General features: G+C 40.6%; 1 protein-coding gene across 1 annotated transcript in view; it reads left to right on the top strand.

Annotated features, from left to right (window-relative positions):
- Positions 1–2445: 2445 nt before the first annotated feature.
- SELE (selectin E) overlaps positions 2446–14663 on the top strand; it is a 55332-nt gene continuing 43114 nt past the window's right edge. The window contains exon 1 of the mRNA XM_036833336.1: positions 2446–2489. The gene's annotated coding sequence lies outside the window, so the exon portion shown is untranslated. The remainder of the gene's footprint in view (positions 2490–14663) is intronic.

Here is a 14663-nt window from a genome sequence, read left to right as displayed (position 1 = left end):
AGATGTCAGAGGCTGAATGTAAATTGCTCTACCCATAATTGGTCTAAAGAGGCATCTTAGTTAAATTTATTCCTAGATATGTTATTCTTTTTGATGCAATTGTGAGTGGGATTGTTTTCTTAATTTCTCTTTCTGACAGTTCATTGTTAATCTAAAAAAGACAAACAAGTAAACAAAACAAAACTCATAGATACAGAGAACAAACTGCCAGAGGGGAAGGGGGTTGGGGTGAAGGGGATCAAGTGGTACAAACTTCCAGTTATAAAATAAATAAGTCATGGGGAGGTAATGTACAGCATGGTGATTATAGTCAATAATATTGCATTTCAAATCTGAAAGTTGCTAAGAAAATAAATCTTATAAGTTCTCATCACAAGAAAAAAATTTTGTAACCTTGTGTGGTGACAGATAGTAGCTAGACTTATTGTGGTGATCATTTCAACATATATACAAATATCGAGTCATTAGGTTTTACATCTGAAACTTACATAATGTTGTATGTCAGTAATATTTCAATTAAAAAAAAAAGTCACCTTGTATGATCCCACTGTTTGGTCACACATAAACATGCACGTGAAGTTTTTACCTCTCAGGAGTATTGTAGTAATAGGAAAAATTGAGACCCCCGCTAGGAGCCACTTCCTAGGTGCCAATCCATTCATGTTTAATCTTGTCCAATACTTAACAAATCAAACAGAATTCTGCTCTATTCTAAAGCCCAAATGCATTCTCTTGCCAACAAGAATTCATCAAGTACTTATTGTATGTAGAAAAGACTATTTCCATCTTTAATAATTTCTCTCAAAGACATGTAATACTTCTAAGAAAAGTTTACTCTTGGGTTCTTTGGTAACCAAACACACTTCCAGTTACCCCCCTTTTCTCCTGGATCTTTATAGAAATGGTGTGATGAGTCAACAAGTCCCCAATTATATTTGACTTCTGTGTGCCCCCTTTACTGTGACTTGTGCATTTCCTTTGTTAATCAAGAGGCTTTGTCAAATTTAATTTATGAAGGGTCAGAGATTAACTAATGGGAAACAGAACAATAGATAACTGATAGGATTCAAGCCTCAGAAGAAGAGAGATGTATGAAAGCAACACAAACAAAGTTGGGAAGGTAAGAGGGAAAGGAGAGAAATGAAGAATGATAGAGAGACATATATGGAATTATATCAATTAAAATTTAGAGCACTAGAAAGAGTCTGGGGAAAGGTAAGATGTTGGAGCCCAAGGAAAAAGACCAATCAGGGAGTCAAGAGATTTCCTGGAATTTGCACAATAGTTGAACCTTTAAACAAGTGACTAGAAGTGGGACTGCTGGTGACTCACAGCAGAGAAGACACTGAAGGAACTGGGTCATGTGACCAGGGTAAGAGGCCAAGGAGAAGCATTTTATGGCAGCCCAAGTGACCTGGCTGTACCCCTAGCATTTCATCCCAGGTGGAGATTTGGTTTATGGGGCAACACTGCTGAGCTTCAAACCTAGAATAACCATACATCCTAGTTTACCTGAGACAGTCCCAGGTCCATACCTGTTGTCCCAGTGTCCCATCTAGTTTAACACTCTAGCATTCTCAAACCTCTGCTGATTTGGATGATAATTGTATGGTTAGCCATTTATACCAATTTGGTAGCACTATCCTTAACCTTATAATTTTGTGGAATAAGTCACAATCGAAAAAAAAATCACTCATTAAATCAGTATTAACTTCCAAGTTCAGTCTTTTAAAAAACCTACACCCAAGAATCAAGAAAAATGCCCCTCTTCCTATCATATGTCAGACACTGAGCTTGACAACAGGATGTAAAGATAAAATGATACATTCTGTGTTTTTAGGGAGCTTCCAATCTGGGGTAGATATAGTAACACAACTAGGGAACCTCTTGTGCGAATGTCACACATACTGTGCGGGTTTCTGACAGGGTTGTCCTTTCAAGCTCTAGATTAAGACCATTTGCCTGTAATGGGGTGTATAAGGGAGAAAGTGGATGGGGAAGAGGATAGGTGGATATTTCCTAGTGTCAATCATCTGATGGTGACTTAGTAGATTTTCAGATAGAAACAGAAGTTGAAAGATTGGCCACAGAGCTAGAAAATCCTGCCTTTCTTTTTTTTTAATCTTACCTTCAAAAATTGAGACAGTGCTGCAGGGACAGGTGGCCTCTTCCAAGTGGAGGCAAGAAAAGGGAGACCATAGGCTAAAGATGAGTAACCTAGATCTCATAAGGGGAATGTGGGGTGAGTACGACCTCCCTTCCTAATTAAGAGTTTCCCCATTGCCAATCCTAAAGGCTAGGGGTTTTACTTCATTAGAGGAAGTTACTAGTTTCCTTACATAAATATGCAAACAAACAGTTAACATGCAAGAGGAGAGCAGCAATACTAGCAGTCACCCTTGAGCCAGGGCTAACACACAGGAGAAATTCCTTTGGGCCTGTGAGGGAAGACTTCTCAGAAGAGATAACACTTGATCTCAGACTCAAATGTAAGTAGATTTTTTATCAGATTGCTAGAGGAGTGGGGCTGGGAGGGCAGAAGGACTGGTCTGTGAAAAAGCACTGAACGCTGAGAATATGTTAATTCTTTGACTCATTGAATATTTACTGAGCACCTACTATCTGACAAGCACATTTCTAGGTGCTGCGGGAGGTGGGTAGGGGGAGATTCTGGATTTCTAACAAGCTCAGGCGCTGCTGCTGCTAGACTATGGCTGGCACCATAGTGAAGCAAAGCTCCAAATCATGGCGCTACATGACCTCAGTCAGATGTGAAGCTGACTCATGGTAACAGGTAAAAGCTTCTTCTTGTTTTGTTTTTAATTTATTTATTTTTGGCTGCGTCGGGTCTTCATTGCTGCGCGAGGGCTTTCCCTAGTTGCGGCGAGCAGGGGCTACTCTTCGTTGCGGTGCGCAGGCTTCTCATTGCGGTGGCTTCTCTTGTTGCGGAGCACGGGCTCTAGGTGCATGGGCTCTAGGTGCATGGGCTTCGGTAGTTGTGGCAGGCAGGCTCAGTAGTTGTGGCTCGTGGGCTCTAGAGCACAGGCTCAGTAGTTGTGGCGCATGGGCTTAGTTGCTCCACAGCATGTGGGATCTTCCTGGACCAGGGCTCGAACCTGTCTCCCCTGCATTGGCAGGCAGATTCTTAACCACTGCGCCACCAGGGAAGCCCCAGGTAAAGGCTTTTAAATTCAATGCTTTTCCTGTTAAAATTTGCCATCAATTATATTTCTTCAGAACTTCATCTTACCAATCTAAATTACATGTTCTATGGGCACATTACAAATTGGCATTCTTTTAAAATAAGCTAATACAGTTTACTACTGTAGTTTTAAATTGTGTTGAGAAAAAAATATTTTAGAGAGTGGGTTTTTTTTTTTTAAAAACCTACACCCAAGATTCAAGGAAAATGTCACCTTTCCTACCTGTTAAGCCTGTAATAGACCTCTGAGCATAAGTCCTTGGATTTTACTTACCACACATAATGATCAATCTGTGAAGATGTGTTTATTTCGTTCGTACATCCATAAAATTCTCAGGGAAAGCAATAGAAACCTTACAGGCCTGAATATTTCTTGGGGGCATCTTCATACCAGTGTTGTGACTTTCTGTTGTTTCTTAATCACTAAGCACATCTCAGAGCCAGCAGCACACAGCAAAGACACACATACAAGGAAGCAGCAGGTAGCATGGTGTTGTGGGAAGGCCACTGGAATAGAAGTCAGACAGACCTGAGTCCTGGACCTGACCCTTGCCCTGAGTAACTGTGAGCATGCCCTTCAGCAAATGACCAAAATCTCTCTAATATCTCCTCTTCAGTAAAATGTTGGGTATTTGTTCTGTTTATCCCCACTGAGCTCTGAGTTTCAAATGTAATATTGTACATTAAAGTTTCATATAAACATGTGACATTAGTCTTATTTGAAACCACTGTTCTTGATTCATGTTTCATTTTCATACCCGTATTTGGCTAAAACAAACTTTTCTAGAGCTGCCACTGCCATTATTTAGTTAATTGCTTCCTTTGTTTTTCTCTCTAATCAAGGATTTCCCCCATTCACCCAATGCTAATTTGACCAATCCTAATCCATTCAACCCATACCACCAGATAATAGTTTTCATAGCACACCTGATTAAAATCTTCTCGTCTCTCCCCTCATTAAAATCTTTAATAGGTTCCCATTTTCAAAGACTGTGGTCTCCAAAGTGGGTATATAAGACCCCTCATTGTAAGGAGAAAGGAAGAAAATATTAGACCATACATTTGCATTCATTTTTTTAAAATCTAAAACATAAGAAAGAAATTAATTCTTGATTTATCTCCTATGGCATAAAACACACCAGGAGTTCACCATAATCTCGTAATACTCTGTCAACATAACTGTTTCTGTCTTTATTTACATTATCTCAGAACCATAAGGACCATGTGTATGGAAAAGAGGACTCAGGATGTCTTCATAAAGAAGTGGTAAAATTGGGGTCACCATAAAAGACTTTCTGGGGGAAATTTTGAGAACTTACTTTGGTAGCCCTGATTATTCCAAGGGCAACCTCCCCCTACCAGACTTCTGGAGAAAGGCCTAAGTGCCTGAGAAATGGGTCAGTATTTTATTACATCACTCCTTTACTCAAAAACTTTCAGCAACTCTTTATTATCTCAAGGGTGAAGTTCAAATCTCTTAGTCTACATTCAAGACTCTCCTTAATTTAGCCAAAACTACCATTTGCATCGTGTCTCTAGAACACTGCTATAACTATTTCTCCTAAAGCAATCTTTCATTATCAAAGGTTACTTACCCCATTACGACTACCTGGGCTTCCTTCTCTCTCTCTTTATAAAAATTTTATTTCTTCTTTCAGTTTCATTGAGATATAATTAACGTACAGCATAGTATAAGTTTAAGGTGTACAGCATAATGACTTGACTTACATACTTTTAGAAATGATTACCACAAGTTTAGTTAACATCCATCATCTCATATAAATATGGAAAAAAAGAAAGAAAAAAGTATTTTTTTCCCTCATGTTGAGAACTTTTAGGATTTGCTCTCTTAGCAACTTTTCAATATCCCATAGAGCAGTGTTAACTATAACCATCATGTCATACATTACATCCCCAGTACTTATTTATCTTATCTTCCAGGTAGGTATAAACTGGAAGTTTGTAACTTTTGACCACCTTCATCCAATTCTCCCACCCGCCCCACCACCCCTACCTCTGGCAACCACAAATCTGATCTCTTTTTCTATTAGGTTTTTTTTAAGATTCCACATATAAGTGAGATCATACAGTATTTGTCTCTCTCTGCCTGACTTACTTTACTTAGTATAATGCCTTCATAGTTTATCTATGTTGTCTCAAATGGCAGGATTTCCTTTCTTTTTCATGGCTGTGCAGTATTCCAGTGTGTGTGTGTGTGTGTGTGTGTGTGTGTGTGTGTGTGCGCGCATGTGCGCATGTGTGTACCACATTTTCTTTATTCATTCATCTATTGATGGACACTTAGATTGTCTCTCTCCTTGGGATCCCTTTGAAAATACAATTACATTAGAACAATAATACTTTCACGTAAATTATTTTATCAAATCACTTTTTTTTCTGTAAAGGTGAGATTCAGTGACCACAATACTTCTGGTGCCTATGGAAAGAGAAGACACACACAAAAAAAGGGAAAGGGGACTCCAAAGATTAATTTTGCTTGCATGACGGTTTCTCCAGTAGTTGCCCTGAGAAAAGGAACCCATTTGCAAATGAAAAACTCTTATTTTCCATTCAAGGTATTTCCTATTAGTTATCACCATGGTATATAAATCTGTCCATTGTCAGTTTGCTGAATGTACAGCAATTCCCCAGGGGCTAGTCAACCCTTGGTAAGTTAATGGATTTGACAATTTCAGGAACAAAGGGTGGAAAAGTAAGATACAGCAAGCCAAGAGTTTGGGGGAAACAGCTAACACCCTTTGTCTTACCATATTAGTCACTGAAGACTATTGTCTGATTGCTATGGAAAATGTCTTAGAACAAATCTTGTTTGAGAATTATCTGTCCATCGTGTAGACTAGTCAAGTATATCAACGATTTTCTTGTTACTGACAGAGTTTTGGAAACAGTTAATCCTAAGGACCCTGGTGAACCTTGGGACTTTCCAAATGGGACTTCCAGATTTTTATCCTGAACAGGAAACAACTTTGCAAGATATTAACCACAACCAATGAAACACCAAAACTTTTCCACCAGAAACATGTTAATATCAATGTTCACTTTTTGAAATTCTAAGCAAATAATTACATCCAATTTTTTCCCTCCTAGCTCACTACACTATAGGCACACTGAACTTCTTTTTGTTCCTTGAGCAGGCCAAGCTTGCTCCCACCTCAGGGCATTTGCACTTACTATTCACTCTAAATGTCTGTCGCACATCTTTGCACACCTAGCTTCTTGATATCCTTTGGGTCTCAGTTCAAATGTGGTCACCTTCTCAGAGAGACCTATTCTAACTATCCAAAGATAAGTAGCTTTCCTTCCCTCACCTTCTCATTGTGCATAGCCTTGTTTTATATTCTTCACAATAGATATCATTGCCTGAAATCACCTTGTTCAATTATATGTTTACTTATTTGTTGTCTTCCTCTCCCTCTTCAGAATGTCAGTTTCGTGAGATCTGGGACTTTATCTGTCCTATTCACGGCTATATCCTCAGTGTGCTTAGGAGGGTGCCTGCACATAAAAGGCTGTCAATCAATATTTGTTGAACAACTGACTGAAACTCTTCAGCTGCTGCCTATGGCATTTAGGATTAGGTTCAGGGTACTTCACAGGGTTTACAAGCTGGTCCCTGCTTCCTTATCTAGTCTTATCTTTCACTACCCAGATTCTCCGAACTCTTCTTGACTTTGACCATATACTGTCAACTATCCACCAATTCTGGACTTTCACGTATGTTATTCTCTTTCCTTGGATGCTCTTCCCCCTCTATATTCATCTTTGCCTGACTCATTTCTACTTACCTTTTAACTCTTGGCTTAGAGTTCATTTCCTTGGTGATGGTGGTTGATAATCTTGCCAAACTGCTTCCTATTCAGACCAGAAAGCTTGGAGTCCTCATTTAGAAAGTTCAGAGGTCTCCTTGTCTTCTTGGAATTGAATGTTTCCATAAATGTCAATAACAAGAAAAACGTTGATAGTTTTGACTGAGACAATGATGTGACAATTCTTTCTTTCTTTTTTATAAATTTATTTATTTTTGGCTGTGTTGGGTCTTTGTTGCTGCGCGTGGGCTTTCTCTAGTTGTGGCGAGTGGGGGCTACTCTTTGTTGTGGTGCATGGGCTTCTCATTGCGGTGGCTTCTCTTGTTGTGGAGCACGGGCTCTGGGCACATAGGCTTCGGTAGTTGTGGCAGGTGGGCTCAGTAGTTGTGGCTCGCAGGCTCTAGAGCACAGGCTCAGTAGTTGTGGCGCACGGGCTTAGTTGCTCCGCAGCATGTGGGATCTTCCTGGACCAGGGCTCGAACCCGTGTCCCCTGCATTGGCAGGCAGATCCTTAACCACTGCACCACCAGGGAAGCCCGTTGTAACAATTCTTAATGAAGGCTTGTTTTAAATAGTCTATTACCATAGCAATCAGAAAATAGTTGTAGTGACTAATATAGTAATAAAAGTTTTGAAGGTTAGGTTGAGCAAGATGTTTCCTGTGCAAATTGATGGGTTTTAATTCCTTACCCCTCTGCCCTTGGGCCCCTTTGCTGTTCACTGCATGTTTTCTAAGGAGTGGTCGTTTTCAGGAATTGGTCTTTAATTACCAAGTTTCATGAGCGTATTTCTAAGTCAAAGTCAGACATACGATTAATTTAAACCAGGAAATATCCTTGAACTTAAGAATGGGACATCTCTTCAGGGAAGACAACTGAGGAGGAAAAAACAAGCAAATTATCATCATATATACCAGTGCACTCTAATCTTACAAGTATCTTCAACTTCCAGACTGGATTGTTTCCCCTTCTCTGTTCATTAATACTTCTATCATAAAACTTACTACACTATAATTATTTTTCTACTTGTCAGTTAGCAGATAAAATCTCAAACATGTCTGTAATCTACTTAAAGGCAGTAATCTTATTCTGACTTGGAATTTAATACATACTTGTTGAATGTATGGGTTATTGAATGAAAATTGAAACTAAACAGGTCAACATGGAATATCATAAGATCATCTATGGGTAAATGTGAATTAAAGAGTCAGAAGAATGTCCCGAAGCTCAGAATAGGTAAAAATCACTGTGGGTAGAAGTAGTCAAGGGAGGCTTTGTAGGAGGTGGGATAAGAAAATGGCTTTGGAGGTTGAATACAGTTGAGTAACCCAGGTGGAGAAAGGACACTACTCTAGAAACAGTCAGTGGCAGAGCAAACTTAAGCAAGAGGCACAGGGCCAGTGAGTGGACAAGTACTGCAGTGGAATGGGGGCCATGAAATCAGCTTGAGGTCTGCTTAGGGAGAGCTCTGATGTCCAGGCTAAGGGGTCAGAGCCTTTTACCCATAGATAGTGGGAAAATGTTAAAAATCTTTAACCGTACAAGTAATATACTGCAAATTCAATTTAAGGTAAATTTATCTTGTCATGGAATGCAGGGTGTATTGGAAGAAGGAGGAACTGGAGGTAAAGAAACTAGCTGGGAGTCTCATGTAGTAGTAGTAAGGGGAAGGCTTAGATTAGGCAAGTGGCTTGGAAAAAAGTATTCAGAGGAGAAGGATAGCCACCAATGGTGGTGATGCAACACATTAGGGAGGAGATGGTCCATAAGTCCTTTCCTTAAAAGAGTAAATGTGCTGGACTTCTGGTGCTTTTGTGGACTCCTCTCCCTATATTCTTTATACACACCAAGTCTCAACGCCCTTCATCAATTCTAAATCAAGACTCTAAAATTCTTAAGATTAGGAATTTCCTCCCTTCCTCCCTCCCTTCCTTCTTTCCTTCCTTCTTTCTTTCCTGCCAGCAACTTTACAGAAGAATAGCTATATGACAAACTGAATATTTTAATTTAAAGTCTGCAACTTGGTGAGTTTTCACATGTGTACAGCCACGAAACCTCATCACAAACAAGATCATGAGCACATCCATCGCCCCCAAAGTTTCTTGTGCCCCCTTTTTAATCCATCCTTCCTCCTCACAAATTCTGCAAACCTCACCCCTATCCCCACCTAGACAACAACTGTTTTGCTTTTTGTCACTATCGATTAGTTTCCACTTTCTAGAGTTTCATATTAATGGAATCATACAGTATGTATTCTTTCTCATTTACCTTTGTTGTTGTTTTGAGATCCATCCTTGCTGTGTGTATCAATAATTTAATTCTTTTGATTGCTGAGTAGCATTTCATTTTATGGATAACCACAATTTGTTTATGCATTCACTTATTGATGGGCATTTGGGTTGTTTCCAGTTTGTGGTTATTACAAATGAAGCTGTTATAATCATCATTGTACCAGCATGTACAAAGAGATTCATGTTAAGGATTGGCTCATGTCTTCATGGGGACTGGCAAGTCTGAAATCTGCAGGGCAGGCCAGTGGACTCGAAACTCAGGCAGGACTAGATGTTGCGCTTGAGGTAGAATTTCTTCCTCTCTGGGAAACCACAGTTTTTCCCCTTAAGTTAGACCTTCAACTTATTGCATGAGGTTCATTCACATTATTGAAAGTAATCTCCTTTACTTAAAATCAACTGATTTTGTATAACTATAGTCCAATATCAAAACTGGGATGTTGACATTGGTATAATACACAGAACTTATTCAGATTTCACCAGTTTTACATGCTTGTGTGTGTGAGCAGTTCTATGTAATTTTGTTCTAGTGTAGATTCATATAACTACCACCTCAATCAAGATACAGAACTCTTCAACCACAAGGCTCTCTTTTGCTACCCCTTTATAGTTACACCCACACTTTTCCCACTCCCCATCCCAAATCACAGGTAACCACCAATCTGTTCTCTATTTCCATGATTTTGTTATTTGAAAATGTTATATAAATGAAAGCATACAACACGTACCATTTTGAGAATGACCTTAAGATCATCCATGTTCTTGTGTGTATTAATCAAATTATAGTTCATAACTACAATTCATTTCTTTTTTTAAAAAAAATTGAAGCACAGTTGATTTACATATTATATTAGTTTCAGGTATACAACATAGTGATTCAATATTTTTTTTTGACACTTTGTGACTTCCTTTTATTCACATTGGGAGGAGAGTGGGAGTGGAATGGGGTGGGCTGGGAAGGGGGAAGCTCCAGGCACTGGAGAGGCAGATGGAGCAGGCAGCCTCTCAGGCACCACTTCCCTCTGCTCATCTTTGGCAAGTTTTGTGAGCCAAGGAAGGATAACCACAAGCTAGTGCTGTGGAAAGGTCAGCAGACCGAGTCGAAAGATCTGCCAAATTCTGGTTCTGCTAGGTGTCCTTGGGCAGGTCATTTCCTTTTGCTGGGTCTGTTACTCCACATGTGGAAAGACACAAGGTTCTGCTGAGAGCCAAGGAGCCCAAAGGGGCTCAACCTTGGTTCCAGGTCTATAGTCAGACAAGACCCCGTAGAGCTGTTGTGAGGACCAAGTTGAGATAATGTGAGTAAAGGACTCAGCACAGTGCCTGGCACATAAGTGGGCACTCGATAAATGGTTTTTGCTGTTGGCTCTAGGAGATGGGGATGAGAATGGGCACCCAAGCATCCACAGTACAGAAAAGAGGCCAAAAGACATTTCCACTGCATTCTGAGGGGGTATGGGGGACAGCCCACACATATATCATCAAGAGGGGTTTTAGGAGCAGCAATCCTGGGCACACTGGTACAGCACTCATAGCTTTTGTTGCCAGTCTGTCATTAGTGCTCACAGTGGGATTACTGTCCCCATGTTACAAATGAGCAAACTGAGGACTCTCTGAGTCACACAGCTGCTAGACAGGGAGAGGGGCTGAGTCCAGTTTTTCCTGGCTCCTGAGAAACCCAACTCTACCAGTTATTGGTTGTGTGATCTTGGGCAAATTACCTAACCTTTTGGTGACTCAGTTTCTTCATCTGTGAAAGAACTTTAAACTCCATTTAAAGTTATTAAAAAATATTGGCTATATTCCCTGTGCTGTACAATATATCCTTGTAACTTATTTATTTTATACATAGTAGTTTGTACCTCTTAATTCCTTACCCCTATCTTCCCCTCCTCCTTCCCTCTCCCCACTGTACCTGTGTACAGATACACTGTATCTGTTTCTGTTTTGTTATATCCATTCAATTGTTTTATTTTTTAGATTCTACATGTAAGTAATAACATCTAGCATTTGCCTTTCTCTGTCTGACTTATTTCACTAAGTGTAATGCCCTCCAAGTCCATCCATGTTGTTGCAAATGGCAAAATTTCATTCCTTTTTTTAAGTAAGGCTGAGTAAATATTCCATGGTATATATTGAATGGATATACCATATATGCTTAACTATTCACCCACTAAAGGACATTTGGATTGCTTCCAGTTTTTTATGAATAAAGCTTCTACAAACATTCATTTACGGGTTTTTGGTAAACAGATGTTTTTTCATTTCTCTGGGATAAGCGCTCAAGACTTCAATTCCTGGATTGTATGGTGAGTACATGTTTAGTTTAAGAAGCTGCCAAACTATTTTCCAGAGTGTCTATTTCATTTTACAGTCCCATCAGCTTTAGGTTATGCTTCAGACCTTTGATTCCAATTGTTTGTTGGGTGAATCGCCCTGGATGTCTCACATCCTGGAATTCAGTATGCTAAAACGTGAGTTCATTATCTTCCCCTACACACCAGTAATCCTCCTTTATTTTCTGTCTTCACTAATATAACCATTTATTACCCAATCCAGACACTGAGAGCCACCTTAGATTCCTCTCTCTCACCTATTCCCACATTAAATCCATCACTTGGATAGGCCCATTTTATCTCGTATCTCTCATACAGAGAAGACAGATCATTATCAGCCACTAAGAATTATAACTATCTAAGCATTCGCATAATGATGTCCTAGCTTGGGGTATTTTTTTGTCAAGTTAAGAGCAGGTATTTTAGAGTTGGTTGGTACATTAATGCTTAAGGCTTGGAGAAGTGAAATAGATTAGCTGGTCACATATAAGCAGGTCTAAACTGCCAAGTGAACTCAAATCCCTCTACGTAGTAGCAGGTTAGAAAACAGATTTATTTGGGGCAGAGTTCTAGCCCAACATCTGGGTCAAAACTGCAAATGAGTTCTACTGTATTTATGAAACAACTATTTTAGCAGTGTGGAGACTGTCAATCATATACGGCATAGTCTGCTGGCTTGGATCCACTGTTAGCTATAATAATGTGTAAAAGTCTGTTAAAGTCACCGAGGAGTCTAGTTAATAGTAACTGTGCCTTGATGACTTAGCTACTAAGTGTCTACATTTAAAATTTTTGAAGGGGGCTTCCCTGGTGGCGCAGTGGTTGAGAGTCTGCCTGCTAATGCAGGGGACACGGGTTTGAGCCCTGGTCTGGGAGGATCCCACATGCCGCGGAGCGACTAGGCCTGTGAGCCACAATTGCTGAGCCTGCGCGTCTGGAGCCTGTGCTCTGCAACAAGAGAGGCCGCGATGGTGAGAGGCCCGCACACCGTGATGAAGAGTGGCCCCCACTTGCCACAACTGGAGAAAGCCCTCGCACAGAAACAAAGACCCAACACAGCCATAAATAAATAAATTTTTTAAAAAAACTTATAAAAAAAAAATTTTTTTTGAAGGAAATTTCCAAGTTGTTTGTGAGATGGGTCAGAGCACACTTGTTTCTGGTCAGCACTCTGGCCGTTCAACAGAATTTGAGAGCCATAACTCACTGTTATTACTCACTATACTTGTCTAGTTAGGTCAACCACATGACTCCAGACCCCAAACTAGGTCTTTCTTGTCCAAGGAACAAATTTTCCAAATTCTCAGAGACATGACTTAATACTCATCAAATTGATATTCTGAAATAAAGGCCCTGTCAGTGCTGAGAAGTAAAATAAGGAAATGTACAATGCAGAGTCAGGTGCCAATCCATTTAGTGGCTTCTTGGAGATTACCCTGTCTTCTTTTCCAGTTGGGTAGCCAATTCCACTTCTGGTGGAAAAGCCATCGACTCTTTTGCATTTAGTATAAATGTCTATTAAGAAGTTGCTAGTTTGAAAGGAGTCACTAATACCATGTCCCTAGAGACTGTGTAGTGACTGCTTGGCATAATTGTAGGTGAGGAAGCCAACCCGGCTTTGTAACAATAGGGAGTATGTTCAGGAAATTCCCCATTTAAGCTCATTTCCAACCAGATTCGTTCAATGAGTGCTATGGGACATTGGAATCCTTGGAAGTCAGAGCCATTATCACTGTCATATCCTTCATATGATCCAAGTTCCATCAGGTTACTGGACTGTCAACAACAGTCGCGAAGGGAAAACACTCACAAGTCTTCAGCCTTAGACATGAGAAAGAGAGGGCAGACTCTGACCGTTTGTCTTGTCGCTTGGAGCACAGCTCATTTCCAATCCCCATCTTTTCTTCCCAGCTACACAGGGTCCAGCTTGGACTTTCCTATGGATATACCGGACATACAGTGAGTCTAAGAAAGTGAGGCTGGAGGACTAGACATAATAGTTTGCCATAGAATCAGCTAATCTTCTGAGAAGTTTGTCCAGTGTAGGCCCATATACCTGCAAAGTTTTCAGGGAAGAGCTCACTCTCTCTTGCTTAAGTCTTTCTGTATTGGCTTTTCATTGATGCAGTCATAAATTACCACAAATGTATTCTCTTACAATTCTGTAGGTCAGAAGTCTGACACAGGTCTCACCCGGCTAAAATCAAGGTGTCATAGGGCTGCATTCCTTTCTGAAGGCTCTAGGGGAAGATTCACTTCCTTGCTCATTTGAGTATTATTATTATTTTGTTAAATATTTATTTATTTATTTGCTTGTGCCAGGTCTTGGTTGCAGCACGTGGGCTACTTAGTTGTGGCAGGCGGGCTCCTTAGTTGTGGCATGTGAACTCTTAGTTGCGGCATGCGTGTGGGATCTAGTTCCCTGACCAAGGATCAAACCCAGGCCCCCTGCACTGGGAGCGCAGAGTCTTAACCCACTGCGCCACCAGGGAAGCCCATCATCTGAGTTGTTGACAGAATTCAATTCCTTGTGGTTTTAGGACTAAGGTCCCTGATTTCTTTTTTTAATTAATTAATTAATTAATTAATTTTTGGATGTGTTGGGGTCTTCGTTGCTGCACGCAGGCTTTCTCTAGTTGTGGTGAGCGGGGGTTACTCTTTGTTGCGGTGCACGGGCTTCTCATTGCGGTGGCTTCTCTTGGTGTGGAGCACGGGCTCTAGGCACACAGGCTTCAGTAGTTGTGGCACATGGGCTCAGTAGTTGTGGTTCGCTGGCTCCAGAGCGCAGGCTCAGTAGTTATGGTGCACGGGCTTAGTTGCTCCGCAGCATGTGGGATCTTTCTGGACCTGGGATCGAACCTGTGTCCCCTGCATTGGCAGGCGGATTCTTGACCACTGCGCCACCAGGGAAGTCCCAGTCCCTGATTTCTTGTTTGCTGTCAGCTGAGGGCTTTTCCCAGTTTCTTGAGGTTACTCACATTCCTAGGTTTGTGGCCCCCTTCCTCCAT

Source organism: Balaenoptera musculus, chromosome 1, assembly GCF_009873245.2.
Source record: "Balaenoptera musculus isolate JJ_BM4_2016_0621 chromosome 1, mBalMus1.pri.v3, whole genome shotgun sequence".
Lineage (NCBI taxonomy): Eukaryota > Metazoa > Chordata > Mammalia > Artiodactyla > Balaenopteridae > Balaenoptera > Balaenoptera musculus.
Note: the sequence above shows the minus strand (reverse complement) of the source record. Positions and strands in the feature narration are given on the sequence as shown.